At 53.3% G+C, this 21,354-nt stretch overlaps 1 protein-coding gene across 6 annotated transcripts in view; it reads left to right on the forward strand.

Annotated features, from left to right (window-relative positions):
* Window positions 1–21,354, forward strand: part of PITPNM2 (phosphatidylinositol transfer protein membrane associated 2) — a 140,227-nt gene that overhangs the window by 38,439 nt on the left and 80,434 nt on the right. The window lies entirely within an intron of this gene.

A 21,354-nucleotide genomic window follows, 5' to 3' on the forward strand; every position in this document is an offset into this window, starting at 1 on the left:
GGGTCTCAGTGCCCTATAGCTGTGTCACCGAGAACAGGTTTCACTTAACCCGTGAGGACCAGCCGCACCCTGACTCGATCCCACTCGCTGAGAGGTACCTTGCCTTTCATCCCTGGGACCTCCTGGGTGCTTCTTTGTGACGGGGGAATGGGCTGGTAACTTTGTTTTTAGTGTGCAAAGCTGCTCTAATGACCGACTTTAAGGTGACTTGTGGCCCGCGGGACACAGGATGAGGCCTGTGAAGTTCCCACCTCGGCCTGGAAAGATCTGGGCATCATCTTTAGACTCCTCAGCGCGAGGTTTGCCTGGGGAAGGTAAAGCGATTTTGCTTTTGCTGTCTTTGGAGAAGCTGAATCTGTAGACCAGAGGGGGAAAGTCCAGTTTGATTTTTCTTTCGGCCTTTTAACTTGATCTGTACCCATTGCAATAAATGTTCTGTTGGAGAATGACAACTTGGAAATTACTTCCATTGAGTGATTTACAGCCTGGCTCCAGAATCCATTCTCCGAGCCCTGTGCCCTCGTTAGTGCCCTGGTGACCACAAGTGGTCAGGGATGGGGCTAATGAGAATGTGGTGCCGAGGGCCGGCCCAGTGGCGCAAGCGGTTAAGTGTGGGTGCTCCGCTGCGGCAGCCGGGGTTCTCCAGTTCAGATCCCGGACGCGCACCGATGCACCACTTGTCAAGCCATGCTGTGGCGGCGTCCCATATAAAGTGGAGGAAGATGGGCACGGATGTTAGCCCAGGGCCAATCTCCCTCAGCAAAAAGGAGGAGGATTGGCAGATGTTAGCACAGGGCTGATCTTCCTCACAAAAAAAAAAAAAGAAAAAAGAATGTGGTGCCGAGAGATGGGAGATCCGGCCGGACTGCTGAAGTCAGGCATGGGGCCCAGTGGGCTGGGTGTCTGGCCAGCCCCTGTCCTTTACTTGGCATCTTCTTCAGAGGCTGTAAGAGGTGAGGGGACAGCAAAGAAACCCAGACAAGCTCCCTGCCTTAAGGAAGTCAGGCCGTGTCTTTGCTCCAGGGCACAAGCCGTTTAGTCCCCTCCTTCCCCTCTCACCTGCCTGCCCTGGGCTGCAGCACTCTGACATGCCTTGCCAGGGACTTCCTAGCATTCCTGTGGTGATTCTCAGGTGTAGACCCATTCTCTAGGACAGCTGAGGTCGGGTGCTATGCCCAGGTTGTGGTGGGTTTCAGGATTCACACCTCCTCTCCTGGCATCAGGCTCCCTGAGAAAAGGGAGTTAGCTGGCTTGTCCCTAGGGAGTATGCTTGCTAGGAGCCAGGTTCCCAGATGGTAGGATGACTACTTAACTAACACTTATTAAGCACCTTTTGTGTGCCTGAGCTGTGCTACGTGCTGGAGGTAAAAATAAAGGAGAGCTGTGCTTTGAGGGGCTTGCAAGGAGAGCCATCCCTCCATTCTCCTTCCGTCGGTCACTTCTTCCTTCTAGTCAAGCAGTGCCCTCTTTCTAGTTCTATTCAAGTTATAAATACTCGAAATATGTTGCATGCACTCCCTGGTACTTTACTGTGAATCAGTTCATTTAGTGGAACCACGAAGCAGGCCACACCAGCGAGGATGAGACGAGGTGGCAGTGGAGAGGTGGCGTCTCAGCAGGAGGGATTCTCCTACATCACGGATTGCCCCAGGGCCAGCCCCATCCCCGTGACACGTGCTTTACTCCCACTGCAAGGGGACGTCTGAGGTCACGGGTGTGTTTTCTTGAACCGTTAAAGCATCTCGCACAGATGGCCTGGATTTGAAGACAGTGACCAAAGGAAAGAGAGCAAATGAGAAGACCATGTGAAGCAGCTCGCATGGTGTCTGGCACTTAGTAGGAGCTCAATAAATAAACGTCCTTCCCTAGCACATAGCAACCAACCCGTCAGAGTTGGCCATGGCTCGCAGGTGGCTGTGCACGTAGCTGGCAGGGCTCTCTGATCGATGTCTGTGTGGAGCGCTGGGCACGCGAACAAATGCGTCTTTCCATTTGTGAAGTCAGGAAAGGCTTCTGGAACCAGGACCTTGGAGCTGTGGAAGCAAAGTGCGAAGGAGGGTGTTTGAGGATGTACCTGCCCCAGGTGAGGTGGCCTGGGCCCCAGTCTTCTCCCACACAAAAGAATGACCAGTGCTGTGCTGGCTCCTAAGTCCAGTGTGTGACACAGGAAGCAGGGGACAGGCCTGGATTCCAGGATGAGGAAAGCTAGGGGAATGGCACTGTGTGGTGACCATGGCTGCTTGGTCTGCCCCTCCCTCGGGCAGACAGGAACCCCCTGCTCTGTCTCCCTGAGCACCCTAGGCTGGCACACCTCCGGTTTTGCACCGTTGTTTTTTTTTAAATAGCTTGATGGAGAGATAATTCCCATAGCATACGATTCATCTTTTTAAAGTGTACAATTTAATGGTATTTTGTATATTCACAGGCTTGTGCAACCATCACCACAGTCAATTTTAGAACATTTTCATCCTTCTCAAAAGGAACCCCACCTCTTGGCTATCACTTCCCTCCTCCAGCCTCTGACAGCCATCAGTCTGCTTTCTGTTTCTGTGGATTTGCCTGTTCTGGACATTTCTTGTGAATGGAATCATACAATATTTGGCCTTTAGTGACTGGCTTCTTTCAGTCATCATAATGTTTTCAAAGTGCATCCTTGTTGTAGCCTGAATCAGTGCTTTGTTCCTTTTTATAGCTGAGTTAACATCCATCATATGGATGGACCCCCATTCATTTATCATTCATCAGTCAATGGACATTTGCCTTTTTTCCACCTTTTGATTATTGTGAATAATGCTGCTGTGAACATTCGTGTGTGAGTTTTTGTGTGGACTTCTGTTTCATTTCTCTTGAGTAGGTTCCTAGAAGTAGAATTGCTAGGTCATATAGTAACTCTATGTGTAACATTCTGAAGAACTGCCAGACTTTTCCAAAGCCACTCTCCCATTTTCAGTGCACATTGTTTTATAATGATCAGCGTGGAAAATTATATAGTGTGGTGGTTAATGCAGGCTCCAGAACCAAGCTGCCTGGGTTCAGATCCTGGCTGGGGGGCCTTGGGCAGGTCTCTTCCCCTCTCTGAGCCTCAGTTTCCTCATTTGTAAAATGGAGACAATGTTACTGCTTACTGCATGTTGTCTTGAGGGTTAAGTGAGTGAATATCTGTGAAGTGCTTGGTGGGCTGTGTGAGTTAATGGTTATAAGTATTTTCCCGTAGACCGCAGGTGCCGGGCACACAGTAGGTGCTCTGACCATGATGTTTTAAGGGATGCAGAGGGGCTGGCCCGGTGGCGTAGTGGTTAAGTTTGCATGTTCTGCTTCAGCGGCCCAGGATTCACAGGTTCAGATCCTGGGCGTGGCCCTACGCACCACTTATCAAGCCATGCTGTGGCGGCATCCCACATATAAAAAAAAGTAGAGGAAAATGGGCACGGAAAATAGCCCAGGGCCAATCTTCCTCACCAAAAAAATAATAATGATAAAAAATAAAGGATGCAGAATTTGCTTTCCGGGGCATCCATTTTTCAGTGCTTTAGATTCTTTTGCTCACCCCTGGGAAAAGCCGTGGAGGTTGTTGATGTCTTGCACCCTAGGAATCTCTGTCTTCACCTTGAGGGGCCGTCCAAGGGCAGTACAGCAGCTGTAGGGCTCTGTGAGGTTGGAGGTGGGCCCTGGAACGGCTCCAGCTCTGAGAAGGAGGCATGAAACCTTAAACCCAGGGACATGGGGAGCACCCGGAGCCAGGCCTCTGGAATTGGAAGTAGTTCAGGTAATTCAAAAACAGCAGCGCTGGGGAGGCAAGACACAACCCCACGAAAGTGGCCCCCCATTCCCCTCTGCACCCTGGCTCCTGCTTTGTGATCAGCCGCTGGGAAGGAGGACTCATCCCTGCCAGAAGCCTTGCAGCCAGTCAGCCAGGGAGTGGAGAGCTTCCTTGGAAGCCCCAAGGCTGCAGATGTGGCCCAAGTCCCTGGGGCCTCACCAGCCCCTGGCACAAAGATGGGCCTGCTCCCTCGCCGGGGGTGGTCCTGCTGTTGGGGCCCTGGCAGAGCCGCAGCTCCCTAACCTGGCAGCACTGGGGATTCTCCCTGGACGAGGAGAGGCTGGCAGCCTGCGTGCCGCCCAGACGGGGAGGCAGATTCAGGGAGCACCTGGATTTGTCGCTTGCCCCGATTGCTGAAGGGAGTCCTGGTGTGGGGTTCCACTCTTTAAAAAAAATTTCTTAGGAGGGACAAAAATGACCTAGGTGAGCATGAAGGAGAGAATCAGTTCAGTCTCATCTGGCAGATGTTTTCTGTGCCAGGCAGTGGGACAGACAGTGAGGAAGAGGAACTTACCCTCTGGGATCAGACACAGATTAGAGGGAGGCACGGAGTACACCTGGAGCAGAGAGACGGCAGCAGCTGACAGTCTGATGGGGAAGATTTCATAGAAAAGGGGGCATTTCAGTTGGGCTTTGGAGGATGCATGGGAGTTTACCAGGAGAGTAGGGGGAAGGGCAGAGGGAACAGCACCAGCCGATGCCTTTAGTACTCAGAGTACATGGTATGTTTGGGGAATGGCAAGAAGTCCCAGCTGGCTGAAGTGCAGGGTCAAGGGTGGTGAGAGGGCCATCAGGCTGGAAAGGGAGCTGGGCCCAATCACAGATCTGAGGAGCAGAGCCTTTGAGCAAATGGGATTCAGGAGACTCACTCGCCATCCTTGTGGCTGAGTCTGTGGCCTGACTGGGGTGTTATCTGACCTGTCACTGCTCCCAACAGGGAAGAGCCTTCTGATCTCATGCTATCCCCCGTCCTATGACGGGGCCTCCAGGCTGGTCCCTGGCAGCCTGCCCTGCCTGGATCTCTAGCCCCCGGTCCTGACTTATGTCTGACTCCCTCTCCCTCCTTCCCATGAGCCCCAGCCCATTCCAGGCCTCTCTAGGGGAGCCCAGGGTCCTGTTCCCCTGGGGGCATCTCCCTACAAGAGGGAAAGAACCCCCTTTGTGAAGGGAGCACAGAGTGCCGGGTGCCCTCCTCAGAGCCCCACATGGGATTCCATTTAATCCTGGCTGCTGGGCAAGGTAGATGTCAGCCTGCGCATTTCACAGATGGAGACGTGAAGCCTCCGGAAAGTTGAACCCCCTGCTCAAAGCCACACCAGAGTTGGCGATAGAGCCGGGTTTGAAATGAGGTTTGTCTCGACTCCATAGGCAGAGCTTTTCAGCTGCTTTATTCCCTGCTAGGAGGTCCTTGGTGTGTGTGTCAGCTAGACTTTTGCAGAGTCCAGCTCCCTTTGCCATCTCACCACCCTTGACCCTGCACTTGAGCCATCTGGGACTTATTGCCATTCTCCAACATACCATGTACTCTGAGTACTAAAGGCATTGGTTCATGCTGTTCTCTCTACCTTTTCCCCTTCTATCCTGGTAAACTCCTGTATATCCTTCAAAGCCCAACTGAAATGCCCCCTTTTCCAGGAAATCTTCCCCATCAGGCAGTCAGCTGCTCCAGCTGCACTCTCTCTGCTCTAGCTACACTCTGCGCCTTCCTCTATTAATGTACTGCTCTAATGTGTGTCTGTCCATCATCCCAGATGGTAAGTTCTTCCAGGACACTACAGCTGAGGAGCAGAAGTGGGGCCACCAGTTCCTCTAGAATCCCTGCTTCTTCCTCCCTGACCGGCAGGTTGTCTCTGCGTCGTCCTCCCTTCCAGGAGGTGGGAAGAGACTGGGTAAGCAGGAGATGGCGCACACACTTCCACTGCAAGCCCTGCGCCTGCGTCCCGGTGCGAGGGGACAAGATGGCAGGGCATCTCCCTGCAGCCGTGGTGCCCGGGTGACCTGCTTTGTATGAGCATGAGCCTGGGCATTGGCAGAGCTCTCATGCCTGCTCCCTTTGAGTCTCCCCTTTGAGCTGGATGGTCTGCTCTGATTAGCACAGTGACGTCCATCAGGAGACCGTGTCACCTCTGGTCTCCCCGTGGCCCGGAGGCTGTGATGTATCATTTTGGACTTGTCTGCGAATCACTACAGAGGACCTCGGACAGCAGGGAAGGAGGGATTATGTTGTTCCCATCTGGCTTCGGCCGCCTTTCCGGCCCCATCCAGCTGATCCCCAATACTCACTGCCAAGCGGCAGATGTTGGGGGCAAGGTCAGCCTGGGAGCTGGGGACCTGCCCGTCATCTTCACGTGAATGTCTTCAAGGCTATTTCTGGCCTCGCCGTTATCCCAACGGCTTTGGGGGATAAATATAGACACGGATTGAGAAGCCCCAGTGGCAGGCAGGCGGGCAGGCAAGTGAGGCAGGCAGCACTGGAGAGCGTGCGGACGAGGTGCGTGGCTATAAATAAGTCTGCTAGAACACCTCCCTAGCCATGCTGTGCTGAGCCGCTTGTGGAAAGACAGATTTCCTCTTCAACTCCCTCCTAAAGCGCACTTGTGCCCGGGCCGGGTGGTAGAGGCTGGAGAGAGGCAGGGTCTGCGGAGAGGAGGGAAGCAGGATGCTGGTCTGTGGGGACCTTGCGTGGAGAGCAGGCTGTGGAAGTAGTTCCCCCTTAGCGCTGTTAGTAGCTTACAAAGGGGAGTGGCGGTGGGCCCAGCAGGAATCCTGGGGGCAGCTACGTGGAGGGACAGTGTGTTGTGCTGAGAACGGTGGCCCCAGGCCATCATCCTTGGTCCCCAGCTTCCCCAGGCTTGGCGCCTGTTGCAGAGCAGCCAGCAAACATAAGTTGGGCCAAGGTGGTTCGGGGACCTGGGACCAGCGGGTCTGTGGGGCGGTTCTGAGTCTTTCTTAAGCCGCATGTCTGTCTCCTTTTTCTGCCGTCCCCCCCACCCCCCCGCCTGGATCCACCCTCCTGATAAGAGCAGAGCTTTGTTGTCTTCTGGTCTCCCTTCCTCACTGCTCAGGCAAGACCAGCCACTTGGTGACCCTTGTTCAGGCTAGAGTTGCTGGGGGAGGGGGGCGCGGCGGTCCAGATGCTCCCTGGCCCTTTACCCTCCTCACGCCTGCCTTTCTCCACCTTCCTGCCTGCCATCCTTTGCTTTCTCTCTTCATTCGTTGCCCCCTCCCCATTTCTGACTGCCTCCTCCTAGGCAGGAGCAGAAACCTGGGGCTGGCGCTGAGCAAGGAGCAGGACCCGCGCCCAAGAGACACTTTTCGTGGAAGAGGATAGAAGTGGGTAAGCTGGCAAGAATCCTGTGAATAAAATATTGTTGCTGTGCACTCACCAATCATGGGAAATGGCTTCCTGCGAGCCCGTTCCTGTCTGCGGCCTCATTGAACAAAGGCCGAGAGCAGGAGCTTGCAAGCGGGGCCTGGGGCAAGGAGGAGTGACATATATTAATAGTGCGTGCGTGAACGATGCCCAGGGTGTGCTTGCTGTTTACAAATGGGGAGTGGGCAGCTGTTGTGTGAGGGCGCTGCCAGTCCACAGAGGAGGGGTCTATTTCTCTGCCCCATGGCTATTCCTGGTGCTTTAGGGCTGTGAGAACAAAAGGAACCACAGGGCCACTTTGGCTCCTGGCGCAGGCAGCACGCGCACGGATCCGTCATTCAGCCCCCAGTGTGGGCATGGAGCAGAGGGCTGCAGAGGTGAATTGGGTCTGGCCCCCACTCTCAGGAGCTTATCGGCCATCAGAGGGTACAGAGTCAGTAGGTAGTCATGGTGTGTGTGGGGATGGGGATGTGGAGGTCTACTCTTGGGGTGAGGAGCCCATGGAGGAAGGTTTCAGGTCCTGTCACTTGAGCTGGGTCCTGTAGAATGCCGAGTTCACCTAACATGAGAGGTGGGGTTGGGCGTAAGCAGGGAGAGCCTTCCGTGCAGAAGGAACAGCCTGTGCAAAGACAGAGAGGCAAGAGGAGGGACTGTGGGTTCCTGTCTGCAAATCTGGTTGGAGGCTGTACTGGGAGGACAAGCTGAGTAGAGGCGCCAAGGGGCTGGGGGCTGGGGTGGAGGGGGCGGGGTTGCACGCTGGTTAAGGAGCGTGGATGTCGTCTTGAAAGCCAAGGGGAAACATTGAGGGACTTGAATCAGAGAATGTCACACTCTGATGTGTGTATTAGAAAAGGCTTCACCTGACTTCATGTGGATGACAGGTTGGAGGCGGCAGGGAGTCGGGGGCAGGCTGGTGGCAACATCATGATGTCTTGCTTTGTTGAGTACCTGAAAGATTTTTTTGTTTTCGGCTTAGCCTGTAAAATCAGGGTGTGTGCATGTGGATGCATGCCTGAGAACTAGGATTTCTAGAGATGGCAGCACCGAGCTGCCCTCAGCAGGGCTGGTGAGCACCCGTGCTAGGCAGGGAGTTGTCTATCCGTTCTGACTCGCTCAGGTCCCCTTGTCACCAGAGGGGTGACTCTGTCCAGCAAGCATGGCTGCTGTCAGTAGCCTGGGTCTGGGCCTGAGATAACTGACTCCCAGAGGGATTAGCCCGCCCCCTGGGTTCCCTCTTCATGCTCTAATCCTGAATCCATCAGCTCTCAGCACCCCGCAACCCTGGGCCTGCCACTTTTCCCTCCTCTTCCTCCTGCTGATGCTGTGCTGTGAGTTCCAGCACCCCAAAAAAGAAGTGACTTAGAAAGTGTTGTGTGACGGAAAGATAAACATGTTTGCTTAAGTGAACCACAGAACCCAGAAGTTAATCTGGTCATGTAAATATTTCCATGTGTTTATGGTTCTGCAGGCGTATGCTGATAGATAGAGGGAAAAAAGGAGAGATTGTGTGGCCCTGGTGTTGGCTCCGGGGAACAGCGTGATATCTGTTAAGAACGGTGTGAGTCTGCAGTCCACCACTGCACCAAGGTCCCCGTGCCTGCGCAGACTGAGAAGGTCAGGCCAGGAGCCTCCAAAAGGCCATTCAGGTCCAAGTCCTTCATTTCTTGGATGGAGAATAAAGGAAAACTGTTTCTTTACTCAACACTTCTGACACCAGTGGTTGTCACATCAAGCAATTCTCCAATATTCTGCGGGCACCAAATGGGTGTCCTACAAGTCAGTTCGGTTCTGACACTAGCTACCTGGAGTTAGCGCAGATCCCACAGGTGAAGGGCTGAGTCCCACGAGACTGCCCCACACTCACTTCAGATGCCAGTCACAGTTAGTGGGTCTCAGGTTACTCACACTTCTGTCTGACTTGGCTAGAAATCGGTGGTTCCCACAGTCCCCCCACCCCAGCTTCAGGTTCGATAATTTGTTAGAACAGTTCACAGAACTCAGGGGAACCTTTGCTTGTGGTTACTGGTTTGCTCTAAAGGATGTGATAAAGGATGCAGAGGAACAGCCAGATGAAGAGGTACGTAGGGAGGGTCTGGAAGGGTCCTGAGTACAGGAGCTTCTGTCCCTGTGGAGTCGGGGTGCACCACCTTCCGGATGCATTCATCATCCTGGAAGTTCTCCGAAGCCCATTGTTTAGGATTTTTGTGGAGGTTTCGTAGGCACAGATGATTAAATCATTGGCAGCCAGTGATTAACTCAATCTCCAGCCCCTCTGCTCTCCTGGAGGTTGGAGGGGGCAGGCTGAAAGTTTCAATCCTCTAATCATGCCTCCCCTGTCTTTCTGGCAACCAGCCCCCATCCTGAAGTTATCTAGGGAGCTCAGCCACCAGTCATCTCATTAGCATACAAAAAGACACTCTTATCACTCAGGAAATTACAAGGGTTTTAGGAGCTCTGTGCCAGGAACCAGGAGATGAAGACCAAATATATATTTCTTATTAGATCACAAGATCACAGGGAAACTGATCCCCCTGGAGGCTGAGTGAGGGGACATGTGTCCAGGGGTGCACAGGGGACTCAGGGGCAGATCCTGGTCTTAGCCTGGGGCCGTGCCCGGCTTCCCCTGGACCCCCTTGAGCTCTGTCCTGGCACCTGTGGAAGTTACTTCCCTGCCCAGGCAGATGGAAAGCTGTCGGTGCTCGCTTGGCCTGCGGGGTCCCCCAGAGGCCCTGTACGCAGAGGAGACCCCCTGTACCCTCTCTGTCCTGCCTTGTTCCCTCCCCACTGATGGACAAGCCTCGCTGGAGGACCTGGCTCTGGCCTTGGTTCCTCACCTACTGCTTCCACTTGTACCTCTTGAGCGGAGCCGGACAGGTGGTCTGCACCCCAGTGTGCGTGATCTGGAAGGCAGGTTCACATCCTGAGCCTTAGAGTAAACAGATTTGGTCTCTGCCAGGTGTGCCAGGTACGAGCTCTGAGGCCTTGGATGAGTGCTGTCACCCTCTGAGCCTCATCAGTCACACTCTGCAAAGTGGAAATCCTCAAGTGTCAGCCTCCTAGGGTTGGTGTGAGGATGAAATGAAACGAGTGAAGCAGGCCAGGTTACGTACATTGTCTTGCCCGCGCATCTCGGCTGCCCTTTGAAGGTAGTGGTGGGGAAACCAAAGCTCAGGAAGGCTGTGACTTGTGAGGGTCACAGACTGGGACCTCTGTTGTTCTTTAAGAGCAGTGGCCCCTCTCCCCTGCCCTGGAGGGTGTGCTGCAGGTGGTGGGGGCAATGGAGGAGTCTCTGGTCAGAGGTCAGGTTCTAGCCGGATGACCTCAAACAAGCCACCCTGGGCCCCAGTGTCTTTGTCTGCCCAAACAGTCGAGCAGGCCAGCGTTTACCGCGTGTGTAATGGCTGGTGTTGTGTTGGCACCAGGAGGTTGGGGGAGATTTTTAGGAGCCTTCCTTTCTTCATCACATCTTTCCTTTGGTCCGTAAGCTCCCAGCCCAGGCTCAGGAAAGGCCCCTCCACCTCTCTGGGTTGGAGGGAGGAGGCGCCTGCCGCTCTGGGTACTCATGCAGGTTTGGATGAATGTGTGGCCACCTCCCCCACAAGCCAGCCATCCTGTCACCACCCCCTCCCCCCATCTGGAAGGGCCTTTGGAAGGCTGACCGGATGATCCCATACCACAACTGAGAGTGATTTTGGAGAGCAAGCATCGAGCCTTTGATGTGTCTGTGCAGAGGGTGGCTGGTGATTTATGGTCCTGTGGGGGAGGAGGGAGCACCTGCAATTACCATCTTCCCAAATTCCTTGTTTTATGGATGGAGTTGGAGGCAGCTGTTTGGATAATATCCCCAGAGGGCTCAGCCTGCTTTCCAGGGGGCAGAGCAGATAACAGAGAGGTGGTGAGGGGAGCAGGGAACAATTCAGTAGAGAATGAAAACAGCATCAACAGTAGCTTCCGAGTGGGGCTCGCCAGGTGGAGTGAGGATGTCCTTTCTCTGAGCAGCCACTTGAGAGAGAGAAGGACGAATTGAAGAGACCGGAAAGGAGAGGGTCTGTTTCAGGTTTCCTGGGGGTTTTTCTTTTCTCTTTCCATGAGACGGGAGATACTGAGCTGGCAGATGAGGAGAGCACCAAGCCTCGGCGAAGGCAGTGGTCTCTCTGAAGGAGGCCTGGGTCCAATGGCTGGCGCCATGGAGCGTGTATGTCCCGAGGCCCTGCTTTGAGGTGACATCTGAGGCCTCAAGGAGCCTTGCAGGCGGATCCAGAGTGAACTCAGGTTAGAGCCTGCCTGACTGACCACAATCCAGGGCTTAGGGCCCGGCAATTAAGTGTTTGTTTAATATTGTTCTAATTGTCTCAGTCTTTTCAAACAGAGTGACTAGTAATCCTGTTTAAGGCTGCTGTGTGGCAGTGCCTTCTGGAGAATAGAGTCTTTTATTGAAAGGGACCGTACCTCTCTGCTCTCTGCAGGCCACACCTGAGCCTCGGCTGGTTCTTAGGTCCTGGGGCCGCATCCAGGGGTTGCAGGGAAGATTCTGCAGCATCCAGGTGGGACCTGCCTTACCCACCCCAAAGTGTAAGTGCAGAACAGTGGTTGGGGGATTTCTCCGCTGAGCCACCTTACTGCAGGGACTCCTTGGGTTCCAAAACTAAGCGAGAGGACGAGGAGGCGGGGAGAAGCAGCTCCCGCACCAACTGTCTCCTGGAGGCAGGTGCCCGCTAGAGCCTTTGCACACTTTATTTTCACCCCGCATCAGCCCTATGTGGCGGGGGTGAGAGACGAGGACACGGCAGTGCATGGATGTCTCAGCCTGTGAGTGGATCTTGCGCCTCTAACCCTCCTAGGCCACGATCTTCTCTGCATGAGGGGGCGGCCCAGAGAAGAGGGCCCATCTTCTTCAGGCTGGTGGAGATGGGGTCTCCAGGACAGTGTGGGGACTCGGCTTTCTGGATTCGACAGCCAGGCTCCGGGAGGCTCTGGGCAATGGCAGGCGGGTGTCTGAGTCAGTGTGGCCTGCCTGGGGATTGTAATGTCACTGTCTTTTAAAAAATGTCAGCAAAGCAGCCCCTCGTGCTTGTTTTGCAGGGGGCACTGCTTGCTTCTGGGCCTCGGGCAGTGTGGCTTCTGCTCCTCCGGCCCCAGCCGCCCTGTCCTGGCCTGTGCAGGGGAGGAGTAACCGTTGACCTTCCATGGAGAAGTTAGATTCATGGACGTAATAGCTTTTATTCCCTGCCTGTGGTGGTGAGAACGAAGTGGGGAAAATTGATAAGCCTCTGTTGGGTTTTACTGCGAGACAGAAGGTGGCTCTCGAAGCTGGAGAGACCACTGGTTTTCAGCTGCGTCTTCCCGCCTCTGAGCAGCTGGAAATGGCACGTTCCTGGGGTCACACATCACTTGGGTGCCTCTCAAAGTCAGCCTCCTAATGACAGCAATCCTGCCGTGAAGTCAGGCACCTCGGAGCGGGTGAGGTGGCAGGACTGAGAGAAGAGACGCTCCGTGCTGTTTCTGCAAGGCCATGGGTAGCTGGTGCCCTGGCCCCGTCAGCGAGGGGGTGACAGTGTGAGCGGCCGTGCTGCTTTTCCAAACCTGCCTTTCTCCTGGATGCCCACAGCCAGATCCTCACTACATAGCTACCAACGTGTCCTCCCTGCGAGGAAGCTGGGCGGGCCGGCCGGCCGGAACCTTGCCCGCTAATGCATGAGTTTTATGAAATGTTAGGACAGCCGCTGATGTTTACTGAGTGTCTGCCCTGAACCGGCCCGTGCTAGATGCTTCTCGCACATAATCTTATCTTTGCAACCCTCCCACAAAGTCGGTGCTGTTATTAACCTGATCTTATGGTGAGGAAATGCTGAGAGATTCAGTAATTTGCCTGGGCCTTGCCGGCCTGGCTTTCGACTCCTTGTGGAGACCCGAGGAGCCCAGATGGTGGTCAATGGGAGCTGGATGGGCAGGACAGCGTGCTGGCCTGTCTATAACGACTGGTGGGACTTGCGGCAGTAACCCTCCCAGAGCCTCAGTTTCTACATCTGTAAGATGAGGATAGACATGCCTGCCTCTGGGGACTGTCATGAGGGTAAAAGGAGATGGATTAAGGGTTAGGACCTTTCAAGATGCCCCAATGCTCCTGCCTCCTGCTAGTCACGGCCCTGTGCTGTCCCCTCCCACACTGGACAGGGCTGACCCATGTAACCCAGGGATGCTGTGGAAATGATGGAGTGTGACTGGCAAGGCCCGGTTATAACAGGCAGTGTCCTCTCTCTTGGATCACTCACTCTGGGAAGCCAGCTGCCATGTCACGAGGACACTCAGGCAGCTCTCTGGAAAGCTCTGGAGACGTGGTGAGGAACTGGGACTTCTTGCCAACAACCAGCACTAATGCATCGGTCACATGAGTGAGTTACCTCAGAAGTGGCTCTTCCAGCCCCGGTCAAGCCGTCTGATGACTGCAGCCCTGGTCAACATCTTGACTGTGACCTCATGAGAGACCTGGAGCCAGAACCACCCAGCGAAGCCACTGTCAGATCTTGAGGCAAAGAAACAGCATGAAATTATCAATGTTTATTGCTTTAAACCACAAAGTTTTGGGATAATATGTTACGCAGCCACAGATAACTGCTACAGAGTGCCATAAATGTTCATTTTATTTCTGCTGCTCCACAGAGTCATCTTTGTTCATGGGGCAAGTGCTGCTGTCTTTCCACTGGTTGCAAAGATGCCCATTTCTTGGCTCTCCCTCATAATTGCAGGTCTGGATGGCTCACCCCAAGGCCTTTACACAGAGCACTGTGGTTTGTCATATCCAGAGCTCAGAAGGTCACATCTGCTTTGCTGCTCCTGAAACCGTCCATCTTTGGCCTGAGCTTGATGGCTGGCAGGGAGGTGAGGGGTGAGAGTGAGGCAGGTGGACATGCAGCCTATCGTGTGGAGCTGTAGCTAATCCAGGGGTTTCTCTGGCTTTGTTTGCATGAGTGGTTTTAGTTGGAAGTGAGGCAGGGATGTTCAGGACCTTTTCTGTCTGAGTATGGGAGGAAATTTTGTGTTCTCTTTCTCCTCTGCTCTCTTCATCTCTCTCTTCCCTTGGCTCGGCTTTACAGACCACCTGAGACTCTAGCACTGATTCCCTTTTTCCCGGTCAGTCTACAGAGAACAAGTCCTGGGACCCAGAAAAGAACTGAGGTTGGCTGGCTGGACTTCACGGGAGATGGCTTTGGGCCAGCGGTGAGGGTGGCGAGGGTTCCCTTTGGATCTGGGCCGGGCGTGCAGAAGGCCGTAGGAGGAAGACAGGGAAGGTGTAGGCCAGGCAGCCAGGCCTGGGCACGGTTAGTCTCCCTTGAGGGAACCAGACTGGCTGGTCAGAAGAGCTGACCAGTCAGAACTGTCCTGGCTTGACGGCAGTGCGCCCTTACAGCCTCTGCCGGTGATGCCCCTGCTGTTGGCACAAAACACACAGACTGATGTCATTGGCCAGTCTCAAGAAAGTGCATTTCAGATCACCGGCTTAACCTCTGAGGCGCATGGTGGGGGGTGGTTTCCAACCTCAAGCTCCTTCTCCAAGTTTGCACAAAGGGGCCCTAGAAGTTCCCTGTAAGAGGCCTCACTCACCGAGGTCGTGACTCCTGTGTGCCGAGGGACCTGTCCCTTACCTTCTCATTCCTCCATAAAGAGTACGATGACTTTATGTGGTACGTGGAAAGAGAGTGCTGTGTTCAACTTAGTTTGATCTGCTCAGTTCATACGAGTGGTCTTGTTAAATCTGTACACCCTTTTCAAAAGCTTTGTTGAGCTAGCCCTGATCGCCTAGTGGTTAAAGTTCAGTGCGCTCTGCTTTGGCGGCCCAGGCTTGATTCCCGGGCACGGAACCACTGCTCGTCTATCAGTAGCCATGCTGCGGTGGCGGCTCACATAGAAGAACCAGAAGGACTTAACAGCTAGAATATACAACTATGTACTGGGGCTTTGGGGAGGAAAAAGAAAAAAAAAGAGGCAGATTGGCAGCAGGTGTTAGCTCAGGGTGAATCTTTCCCAGCAAAAAAAAAAGCTTTGTTGTACATCTTTCATTGTCTGGTTATCCATCAGTCATTCAACACCCTTTTTTTATTTTTAAACTTTTTAATCAAGTACAACAAACATGAAGAAATGTACAAATATTAAGTATACTGCTGATGACTTTGTACAAACTGACCGAGATCAATTAACAGGACGTCATTAGAAGCTCAGAAGCTCCCCCACTTCCAGTTACTTTTCTACCAACCATCCTCACTTCCAAAGCCATCAACAGAGGTTTTGAACACCACTTACCTGCCAGGCATTGTCCTACGCACTGGGGATCCAGCAGTGAACCAAATGAAATCCCTTCCTAAAATACACTGTTTGGTGGTGCTAAATGCCAGGAAGGAAAATGACCAAAGGAATGGAATAGAGAGAGAATGGGGTGGTAGGGGGTTTTAGATGGCATGGTCAGAGAGGACCTCTCTGTAGAAACCTAAATAAACTTAGGAGCAAGTCGTGTAATATCTGGGAAAGTGGGAGCAGCAGGTGCAAAGGCCCTGAGGTAGAAGCATGCTTGGCAAGTTTGAGGAACAGGCAGGAGGCCAGTGTGGCTGGAACTGAGTGAGAGAGGAAAGATGGTGAGAGATGATAGAGTCAGGGGCTCTATCTTGGAGGACTTGTAGGTCATGGTAAAGACTGAACTTGTTCCTAGAGTGAAGGGAAGTCGCTGGAGGGTTTTGAGGTAGAGGTGTGACATATTCTTCTTTGCATTTACATTTTTAAATGCTCACTTTGGCCGCCCTGTGGAGCCTGAAGTGGAAGCAGGGAGACCAGTTAGAAATTCTGTACTGCAGTAGCCTAAGAGAGTCATTAATTAAGAGATTTGTAGATATTTTCTAGAAGGTTGCGTAGAGGGAAGTGAATTGCCTTTGAGGAGTTGGAAGCATCTTGCCCTTTTGCCATGCCCGGAATCCGCCACCAGTGTGCAGGCCCCTGTGTCTGGCCCCTGGAGGGGTGTGGGCCTTCAGGTGTCCTGGGTCTGGGAGTCGCTGGGAAGGCATTGCGAGGCGGATGTTTCTCCCCGCCCACACCCTGCCCAGGCTCCGAGGGAGTTAACCGCGCACCTGGGCGCTGACCAATGCAGCTGGCTCAGCCAAACTAGGCATAAGATCTTGGGCCTACGCTGGAGGCCTTCAAGAGGAGCCAGCCGGGCCAGCCATGCTGTGGGCTTCCCCAAGGGTCCTGCCCTGAGACCTTTCCCTGCAGCTTCCAGAGGCTCCAGTAGCCCAGAGGTAGGAGCTGCGGAGGCCGGCCGGGGAACTGCTTGCGGGTGGCTCCTTTCCATGACTCCTTCCTCCCACACTTCTCCTGAGACACCCTGTGGGACACGGGGGACCAGCTCAGGCCCTGGAGCCACGTGACCAGGGTTTGACTCTGGCTTCCACCACCTCCCGCCTGTGTGACCTGGGGCAAGTCACTAACCAGTCTGTGCTTCAGTTTCCTCATGTGCAAAATGGGGGCAGAAAAGATTAAATCAGTCAATTCCCGTACAGTGCAGGTAAGCCTATAGGCCCAATCCTCTGGGCAGCCTCGGCAGTGGTTAGCGTTGTGTGTCCTTCTTTGAGCTTTCTGGGACCGTTGACCCTAGGCCCTCTCTGAAGGAACGTGCCCGGGTGTTCGGGAGGTTGTCATTCCAATCGTTTCCATTTATCAACCTTTGGCTGCGTCCCAGCCATACACTAACACTGTACACACATCCTCTCACACAGTCGTCAGAGGAGCCTATTTTCATCTCCATCTTGTGGAAGAGGAAACTGAGGCTTGGAGAGATGAAGGAACTTGCCAGGGCCCTCTGGCTGGTAGTGGTGGAGCCAGGATCTGACTGCCCTCACACCAGCCGCTTCTCTCCAGCTAGGAACAGCACAAAGGCGCTGGCTTGCCATGGATGCAGAGGGCCATTGGTTTCTCATTCTTGCTTGTGGCCACCCTGCCTGGCCTGGCAACCTTCCCTGCATCTTTCTGACTGTAGGATGGTCAGAGAGGACCTCTCTGTAGAAACCTAAATAACTTTGGAAGTGAGTCATGTAATATCTGGGGAAATACATTCCAGGCAGAGGGCACAGCAAGTGTAAAGGCCCTGAGGCACCTTCTGGGGAGAGCATCCCCTGGACCTTCTCCTTGGCCTCTGCCTGCCCTTCGGCATCTGGTAGGCTATCAGGGACACAGGGAATCCTGACTCAGTGATGCTGGCTAACATGAGGAGCCTTTCTGTGAAGGTCCCTGATGTTCCTCTGTGACAGGAGGGGTCTGTGAGCTCCCAAGCTGTACTTGAGGAATTGAAGTCGGCTAGGGGCAGACTGCAGAGGGTGCTGCCAGAGTCGCTTAGGAGATGTCAGCCCCTCCTGTATCTTCAAATAGCATTTTGGAGAATGGAGTTTTTTTTTCTTTTTATGTTTTTTTATTGTGGTAAAGTATATAGAAGATTTACCACTTTAACTGTTTTTAAATGTACGGTTTGGGGGCATTAAGTACAATCAGGTTGTTGTGCAGCCATCACCACCATCCATCCCCAGAATTCTTTTCTTTCCCCAAACAGAAACTCTGTCCCCATTGAACACTTAACTCTCCATTCCCCCTCCCCCAGCCCTGGTAACCTCTGTTCTATTTTCTGTGTCTGAATTTGCCTATTTTAGGCACCGCATATAAGTGGAATCATGCAGTATTTGTCCTGCCTTCCTTCGCTTAGCATAGTGCTTTCAAGGTTCGTCCATGCTGTTGGGGGTGGGCTCTTTAGAAACAAACAGGATGTTAGCACTGTGTGCCTGCCCTGTCCCGGGAGCTGCAAAGGCACAATAGAGAAGGAGAAGCCCAGGTCCTGGAAAAAGTAACTCACATCGTCCCTGCGCCCAAAGCCTTGGGCTCCTCTGCTCCTGGCTTCACCTGTTTGCATTTCTCCAGGCCGGTGCACCTTGAAACCAAGGCCTCCACCACATCACATCCTCCGCCATGGGGCTTGTCACAGCTCTAGGTTCACCTTGGGTCCTGGGCTGTGTGCTTAGGCCCTTCCCATCTCAGCCTCGTTTTTCTCGTCTGTGAAATGGGTCTTGTGCTCTGACTTTCAGGTTATTCTGGCCTGATGAAGCTGGCCTCCCAAAGCCAGCCCAGAGCTGACCTTTGTGTGCTGGACAGACTGAGGGCAGGCGGGGGAGGAGTACTTCTTAGACTATGACTTTTTTATTTATTAAAAATTAATTAAGGGACTTTGATGTATCAGGACTTAAGAGGAGTTGACAGGTCACATGGTATCTGAAAGCTCAGGTCTGGTAATCCATTTAAAAAAACATTTTCTTCTTCTTCTTTTTAATTTAATGGAGGAAATCATTAGTGGGGAAATTGGTAGAACTGATTTATTCCTGTTTTGGGGAGGGGGAGTGGAAGAGAAAATCTGCTCTAATTGCTGCTTGTTCTAGAAATATGTCAGCAAAATATTCCCATTAGCTGGGCCTGGCACGGGTGGAGGCAGCGCATGGAGCTTGTTTCCCTTCAGATCTTGCTCTGGGCGGGGGCAGGGGTGCTCTTTCTGGACCCAGGTGGGTGGCCGTGATGTCAGCAGCGGCACATTGTCTTAAAAATCCCAGCAGTCTACCTTGGCTCCCTGGTGGGGGACCCTGTCGCCCGAGAGCCCCTGAGACCTCGTACTCAAGCCCTCATTCCCAGGGACACAGGACCAGGACCCCCATCTGGGAAAAAGAACTACGTGCCTCTTGGGCTTCATCCGGTTCCAAGGGGAGGCAACCGGGTTCACCCTAAAAATAACCAAATATGCAAACAACTTCAACATGCAAATGTTTTTCGTATCTGTGGGCCAAATAATTTAAAGGTACAGCTGTTTTTCCACTGTCCTGATCTGTTTGTGTTCTTGGAGGGGGGAGGAGCTCTGGGGTGATCTGAGCTCTTCTGGGGTCACCGTCTTCCAGCACCCCTGGTTGAGGTCTGGCCGGGTGCTGAGGCCTGGCCGTGGGTGCTCATCTGCTGCCCTCTCCTCAGATGCCTCCTGCCCTGGGGCACCCCAAGTCTGGCAAGGGGTGAGTCACCTGAGACTCTCAGGAGGCCCTGGGTGCCCCTGACTCGGGCAGGGTGGCGCAGGCCATGGCGGAAGCGCTGTCGGCCCTTAAGGCTCGCCGTACGTGCGGAGCGAGGGATCCATCTTACTTTGATTTTCCAAGTGCGTCTGGCCCAGAAACATGGGTAAATGAGTTCTCAGAGAGAAAGAGGCTATAAATAGCCAGGCGGGATGTGGAGAAGGTGAAAGGCAAGGGCCGCCAAGGTTGGAAGCCCCACTCCCTCCTGAGCAGTGTCTGTGTCCAGACGTCCAGGCCGGATCCGGCCCTGCAGAGCCCGGGGGATCCAGGCCCTCCATCACCTCGTCTCCTCACTGTCATGCACTGCACGGGGCCGCCGTGGGGCTCCAAGACACAGTGTCATGTCCACGGCTGGGGCCTCTGTCCGTGTAGTAATCTTCCCGTAGACGTACCACGGCTGAGGGGAAAGCCCACCATCAAGTGGGGGGTCCTCTGGCGCTGGGTGTGAGGGGCAGGGGTCTAAAGCTGTGAGGCGGGGCCACCATCACCACCATCGCTGGGACTTGGTCCACAGTGGGGTGAGGCCCTTGGGGTACTAACCTCTACAAAGTCTTCGTTCATTTATCCATTCATTCACGAGTTCATTCATTCATTCAAAAGATTCATTCCGTGCCTGCTCTGTCCAGGTGCTCTTCTAGGCCCTGGGGATACAGCAATGAGTACAATCAACCCAAACCCCAGCCCTCACAGAGCCTCCATTCCAGTGGAAGAGGCAACAGTAAAAAGAACATGCTACACCGTGGATGAACCTTGAGGACATTTTTTTTTTTTTTAGTGCTGTTGAGTCCATTCTGACTCCTACCGACCCTGTATCAGCAGAGCAGAACCCTGCCCAGTCCTTTTGTGCCATCCTCTCACCTTCTGGCGCCATATCAGACAGTGCTCCGCTGCTATTCAGAGGGTTTTCATGGCCAGTTTTCTGGGAAGTGGGTGACCAGGTCCCTCTTCCTAGTCTGCCTTAGTCTGGAAGCTCTGCTGAAACCCGTCCACCATGGGTGATCCTGCTGGTATTTGAAATCCCAGTGGCATAGCTTTCAGCATCACAGCAACATGCAGCTGCTGGTTTGACAACTAACAGACGGTTGGAGTGGTTCCATGACCAGGAAATGAACCCAGGCCGTGGTGGTGAGAGCACTGAATCTTAACTGCTAGACCACCAGGGCTGGCTTTGAGGATGTTATCCTAAGTGAAATAAGTGAGACACAAAAGGACAAATACTGTATGAATCCACTTATATGAGATACCTAAAGTAGTCAAATTCATAGAGAGAGAAAGTAGAATGGTGTGTGCCAAGGGCTGGGGGAGGGGGATGGGGCATTGGTGTTCATTGGGGACAGAGTTTCAGTTTTACAATGAAAAGAGCTCTGGAGATAGATGGTGGTGATGGTTGCACAACAACGTGAAAGTACTTAATGCCACTGAACTGTACACTTAAAAATAGTTAAGATGGTAAATTGTATGTTATGTGTATTATACCATAATTTAAAAAATAAAAATAAAAAAAGAAGAAAGAAAAGTACGCTGTATATTAGATAAGGATGAAAGCCGTGAAGAAAATAAGAAAGACACAGGGGAGTGCTGGGTTTGGGGTAAGATTTAAATAAAGGCAGCCTTAGTGAGCAGAGGCTGCAGGGGGGAGCGGCTCGGGACAGAGGGGAGCAGGTACAGATGCCCCGAGACAGGCAGGACAGGGCCTCTAGGCCTTCACTCTGAGCAGGATGAGGCCAGGCCACTTCAGGGTGTAGTTTGAAGGGGATCCCTCTGGCTGTTCTGTTAAGGGAAGAGAGGGCATGTGGGAAGCTAAGAGAAGGCTTTGTGGGGTTGGGGAACAGGCTGGGGCTCCCCATCCTCTGCAGCAGTTCCCAGCTCTGGGTGACCCATGCCTGTTCTTGGGCTCAGAGCACAACGAGAGTTATGGTTCTTTGTGGTTGTGTTTAAAATTTTCTTGTTTTTCTGGAGTCGCTGGCTGCCCCTCCCCAGATGTTGCTTCTCTCTCTCCCAGTTGGGCGGGTTGGGATGGGTGGGGACAG

Source organism: Diceros bicornis, chromosome 35, assembly GCF_020826845.1.
Source record: "Diceros bicornis minor isolate mBicDic1 chromosome 35, mDicBic1.mat.cur, whole genome shotgun sequence".
In the NCBI taxonomy this organism is placed as follows: domain Eukaryota; kingdom Metazoa; phylum Chordata; class Mammalia; order Perissodactyla; family Rhinocerotidae; genus Diceros; species Diceros bicornis.